This window comes from Gracilinanus agilis, chromosome 1, assembly GCF_016433145.1.
Source record: "Gracilinanus agilis isolate LMUSP501 chromosome 1, AgileGrace, whole genome shotgun sequence".
Classification (NCBI taxonomy): domain Eukaryota; kingdom Metazoa; phylum Chordata; class Mammalia; order Didelphimorphia; family Didelphidae; genus Gracilinanus; species Gracilinanus agilis.
Window position 1 is genome coordinate 70,549,540 of NC_058130.1, and position 6,444 is coordinate 70,555,983.

The following is a 6,444-nucleotide window of genomic DNA, read 5'->3' on the forward strand; positions in this document are numbered from 1 at the left end:
CTCCCTCCTTCCTTCCTTCCTTCCTTCCTTCCTTCCTTCCTTCCTTCCTTCCTTCCTTCCTTCCTTCCTTCCTTCCTTCCTTCCTTCCTTTCTTCTCTGTTGTATCAGTTCTAAGACAGGAGAGTGGCAAGAGCTAGGCAACTGATTTTAAGTGACTCACCCAGGGTCACATACCTAAGAGGTGTCTAATGCCAGATTTGAACCAAAGTCCTCCCAACTCCAGGTCAGACACTCTATTCTATGCGACCTAGCTGCCCTGATCCATTTCCCTGTTTGCTGATCCTCATTCTGCTTCTTTTGAGCAACGAATCGTCTCTTGATAATGTATTTTAACCTACTGTTCATCACCCTTCTGGTGACCCTCATCATCTCTGCCCTATATTCATTTCAAATTGCTTTCCCAGAAGTCTTCTTAAAATCTCTCAGATGTGAAATTTTACTCTCTCCAAGAGACTTAGTTACCTCCCAGAGAAAAAGAAATGAGTGAATCCTTGGAACTTTTATCTTTAGATAAATGTTTGCTCAAGGCAGATATTTTCCACTTACAATGATTGAGTAGCTGATAATTTGAGTTTCTGATTATTTAATGAATCATAGTTACAGAAGTGCACACTACAATAAAAAAGTTTGCTGCTTTAAAAAAGAGGTCACATATATTTAATATTATAGAATCAAAGATTTAGAGTATACATTTGAATGTAACTTCTCAACTGGAGAATTCATATGCACATTTTTTTCAGGGTGGAGAACCAAAAGAGAAAAATTTTCTATGGCCTTTTATTAGAAGTACATTTGGCCCCAATATACATGAGACATATTCATAGGTCCATTCAGAGCCATAACTTGTAGAAAATGCACCTTGGACTGACTCAGTTGGGGAGAGCAAAATAGTTTAAAGAACCTGGTGCCTGGTGGTATATGTGGTGAGGATGAGTAATAAAAAAATAATTTCACTCTGGGTGCAATTATATATGAAGGGACAGCCTTTCACCCAGAGGATCCCATTAGAGTAGAAGTGCTCTTTGCTTCTAGAGGGCCTAGACGGAGAGTATGGAAACCACTATGAGTATAAGGGAAAAACTCTCCCCCGTGTTGGTGCCCTGGAGTGGGGGCTTGTTCTATAATCATTACCAGTTCAGTCTTTCACTAACTTTCCTACTGGATGCTGCCTTCACCCTCCCTTCTTTTCATTTTGAGACAAACCATCTTAGGTTGGGGGATACTATTAGAAAGAAGTTTTTGTCTACAATACATCCTTCCATAGACTGTCAATGATGTAGGCAATATTACAGAAATCATGACACTCCAGAGAATTTCCCCTTCATTTAGTAGGATTTTCTTTGCATTAAATCACCCAGGGCAGAGTATTTATGGAGCACTGAATTAAAGGATCATAAATAATGCTGTACGCATTCCTTTTCATTGAAAGTCAAAGGAAGGGCAGCTTCTTTTCCTTTTTGTTTTATTCCTTTCTCACAGAACTCCCTAGTAACACCATTGTTTTGTTTGGATCTATTTAAAGCGAAGGCAAATTCTTTGTCAAATGAAGGATAGAGATTGAACAAGTAAGTTATTTCATTGGTATAGGGAAATCCTGGGTGAGGAAACTTGTTTTGCTGGCAGATTGGCCTCTTTTCTTCTAGTCTTTGACTTGCCCATTGACTTGGCCAAGGTCATCCAGAGAGTATGTGTCAGAGACAAGGATTCAACTCTTCTAGGCTTCAGGCCTATTCTCTGTCAGATACACCAGGCTGCTTCTCTGTGTGGAACAAACTGCCCTAAATACAAGTAACAATGAAAGCATCAAGAACTTTTCTTTCCCTTTACCTCCATGGAGATTTTTAAACATTCAATAAGAAATAGTAGTCCTAAAAGACTAAGGCAAGGGAGGAAAGAAGGAAGGAAGGAAAGAAGAAAAGAAAGAAGGAAGGAAGAGAGGGAGGGAAGGAAAGAAAGAAGAAAGGAAAGAAGGAAGGAAGGAAAATAAAAAGGAAGGAAGAAAAGAAAGAAGAAAGGAAAGAAGGAAGGAAGGAAAGAAAAAAGGAAGGAAGAAAAGAGAGAAGAAAGGAAAGAAGGAAGGAAGGAAAGAAAAAAGGAAGGAAGAAAAGAAAGAAGAAAGGAAAGAAGGAAGGAAGGAAAAAAGAAAGTAAGGTAGGAAGGAAAGAAGGAAGAAGAGAAGGAAGAAAGAGACAAAGAGACAAAGAAATGAGAGAGAGAGGGAAAGAGGAAATAGGCATTTATTAGGCACCCACTATGTGCCAGATATTTGGTTAAAGGTTTTAAAAATTTTACATCCTTTGATTCTAGACATTCATTCGCTGACATTTTTGTATCCTCCCCTAGTCCTACCTCTTCTTCTTACACTATTTCCTTTTAAACCAGTGGTTTGCTTTAAGCCGGTATCCCTTATTCCCTCCCTTGATTAACTTTCCTTTCTACCCCTTTCCTTATTATTCCCCTCTTTTTATTTTTAAAGGCCTAATGAATTCCCTCCCCCTTCTTCTCCCCTCCCTTTTTTGACCTCCCCACTCCCCTGCTCCCCTTGGTTTATCCCTTCTGACTTTCTCAGTAGGGTTAGATAGAGTTTTATATCCCAATGGATAATATAGCTACTCTTCCCTCTCTGGGTTGATTACACTGAGAGTAAGGTTTAAATATTACCTCTTAATGCTCTCTTCCTCTCCTTCTTATAATAGTATTTGTCCCCTCCCCTTCCCATGCCCTCTTTGTGTGTAATAGAATATCCTATTTTTCTTATTCACTCAAATTCCTCTTGGTGTCCCCTATTATTCACCCCCCTCTTTATCACCCCCCATATCATCTTAGATCATTTAGTATTCCACCCTCTCCCTATGAATTATTCTTCTGATTACTATAATAGTGAATACTATAATAGTGAATAGAGTTCACTACAGAGAATTATACATAGCATTTCTCCACAAAGGAATACAGATAATTAGATCTTATTGAAGCCCTTAAAGAGGCAAATTTAAAAATTATGAGTTTTCTTTCTTTCCCCTCTGTTTCTTATTTACCTTTTCATGTTTCTCTTGGTTTTTGTGGTTGGATATAAAACTTTCCATTTAGTCCTGGTCTTTTCTGTGCAAATACTTGGAAATCTTCAATTTTGTTGAATGCCCATACTTTCCCCTGGAAGTATATAGTCAGTTTTGATGGGTAGTTGATTAGTGGTTGAAGGCCCAGTTCTCTTGCCTTTCTGAATATCATATTCCAAGCCTTGAGGTCTTTTAGCGTGGAGGCTGCCAGATCCTGTGTGATCCTGATTGGTTCTCCTTGATATTTGAATTGTCTCTTTCTGGCTTCTTGTAAGATTTTTTTCTTTTACTTGGAAGCTCTTGAATTTGGCTATTATATTCCTAGGGGTTGTCTTTTCTGGGTCTAGTGTAGAGGGTGATCTATGGATCCTTTCAATGTCTATATTGCCCTCTTGTTGTAGAACTTCAGGGCAATTTTGCTGAATAATTTCCTAAATGGAGTCCAAATTTCTATTAATTTCTGCTTTTTCAGGAAAACCAATGATTCTCAAATTGTCTCTTCTAACCCTGTTTTCTTGATCTGTCAATTTCTCATTGAGATATTTCATGTTTCCTTCTATTTTTTCAGTCTTTTGACTTTGTTTTATTTTTTCTTGATGTCTTGAGAGATCATTAGCTTCTAATTGCTCAATTCTAGCCTTTAGGGACTGGTTTTCGGTTATAATCTTTTGGTTTTCCTTTTCAATCTGGTCATTTCTGGTCTTCAGTTGACTTGCTTCACTTTCCAATTGTGAAATTCTGCCTTTTAAACTGTTATTTTCTTGCCAGATCTCTTCCATCTTTCTCATCATCTCAGATTTGAACTCTTCAATAGCTTGTGACCAGTTTTCATTATTTTGGGAAGGTTTGGATGTGATTACTTGTTTGTTCTCCTCTGCTGTTTGCTCTGCTGTCTGGACTTTCTCTGTGTAAAAGTTGTCCAGTGTTACAGATTTCTTCTTGATGATTTTTCTCTTTTGGGGTTCTTGAGAATAGCTTGCCATTGTTAGCCCTGCGCCCTCTCAGGTTTTTCCTCACACCCAGAGTCTGTTTGAGCTCTTTAGGCTCCTGAAGTCTCAGATCTCGTTGTTCTCAGGGTCAAGCCTCCTGGTGGCCCCCTTGTTTGTTCCTCTGTCTGAGGCTCCTTTAATAGTTCCAGGGTGCTGTTTCCGCAGTTGTGCACCCCTCTGCACTGGGTCCTCACTCAGGGTCCACTCCTGCTCTCAGGATCCATGGACTCAAGAGCCTGCACTTGCACCTGCACTCAGGGTCTGCATTCAAGGTCCACACATGTTCTTTAGCCTCTTGGGGTCTTAAGTCTTGCTGCTCTCAGGAACAGGCCCTGGTGACCCCAGGTAGCTGCCAAGGACTTAATGGGTGCCCCAAGCTTGCTCTAGCTCTTGTGCTCTGGCTTTGGCACTGTAGGTGGTATGGGGTGGGGGAGGGTGTTGCTCAACTTGTGTTTTAATGAGAGCTATTTCACCCCCTTATAGCATGGAAATGCCCAAATTCCACGTACCTTCAATGCTGCGCCCTGTTGTAGAGTCCCTGCGTTCCTCTGGATTTGTTTTTATGTCTTTAGGAGAGGTTAAGCAGCTGCTTTTTACTCAGCCACCATCTTAAAGAAGTGATCCTAGAAGGTTTTTAAAGTCAATGGTTTTGTGTTTTACATTATCCACTGGCCAGGCTGTTTCTGATCAGGAATTGGTCAGAGTTAACCACCTTGTATGGCTTCCCCCTGATTTGAGTCCTCTGTTCTTCAAGGTCTATATGCTGAGGAAATAAAGTTAAAAGGGAAAAGAAAAGCAGAAATCAGACTAGATGATTTCTAAAATCCAGTCCCTCCAAATTTTAAATATATAATTTACAAAAGCTGTAACCTCAGGGACTTCTATAGGATGGGAAAGGGGTGACTTCATCTACTTAAACTGGTATTGAAGGATACTTGTTGGGTTTATATGATAGATTACTATGAAGGGATGAAACTGAAACATTCACAAACATACATGGACTTCAAACTTTGACATTCAAATAAGCAATATGCCCCTTCAAAATAGTCACCTTGAGAGGCTGGACACTTTTTGCAACAATGCTGCAATTATGCCAAAATTGCTGAGAACTGCTTCTCAATTTCTTTTTGAGCTAATTTTCGAGTCCTACAAAAAATCAGTATTGTAGGTCATGGTGGGGAGGAGGGCAATGTGAGAAAATAAATAACATCCTATATTTAATCATCTACTTTGCTTACCAGTTTTTGCTCCAAATAATTTTTAAATAAGTCAAATTAAATTAAATATATGTATACAAAGGAAGTTTCATCCCTCAACTGATGCCATCTCAAAGCTGTTCAATGAGAAACAATAGAATGGAGTAGGAAGAAAGCTGGATTGGAAATCAGAGAACTGGAGTCTGAGTCTTGGATCTATTACTTATTACCTTTCTGATCACTGAAAATTTACTCCTCTTCCCTTGGTTCTAGTTTCTTCATGTATTAAGTGAATTGGACAAGGTGATTTTTCAGACGTAAATCCTGCTTTCTCTGTTTATTGATATATCAAAATACCTCCATTCAGTGATGTTTTGAATCATAAAAGTGCTGTTAGAATGAAAGTATGTGCTTGCACAGTGGCCTCTTGGGATAATAGAGTAGGAGTCTGGAAATTTAAGTTCTCATATAGGTGTTTAAAAGTCACAATGTTACAAGAAAGTGTGTCAAATAAGCACATGGCTTAGACATAACAGGTGGCATCATAAATAAATGAAATGAGCAAGGAAGATGGATAGAGTAAGAATTCATGAGCAAAAGATAAAGAGGATCCCATAAAATAAAATGGACAATTTTGACTATATACATTAAAAATTTCATACAAACAGAACCAATGAAGTTAAAATTGGAAAAGAAATAGTTAATGGGGACATAAAAACCATTATTGTGAGTTTATCTCCAGAAAAAGGTTTCATTTCCAAGATAATAAGGAAATGACTCAAATTTATAAGAAAAAGAGCCATTCCTCTAACTGAAAAATGAAAAAAAGGATACAAATAAGTTTTCAAGAAAAGAAATCCAATATATCAATAACCATATAAAAATGCTCCAAATCACCAATCATCAGAGAAATATAAATTAAACAGTGCTGAAGTTCTATCTCATACCTATCAGACTGGCAAAACTACCAAAAATGGAAAATGAAGAATGTCGGAGGGGCTACAGAAGAATGGCCCCATGTATACATATGATGTTTGTAGAGCTGTGAACTGACCCAGGCATTCTGGAAGGAAATTTGGAACCATTCCTCCAAAGTTACTAAATCATGCCTACCCTTTAACCCAGCAATGTCATTACTAGACATACATCAAAGGTATCAAAGAAAGAATAAAAAGATCCATAGATACAAAAATATTTAGAGCA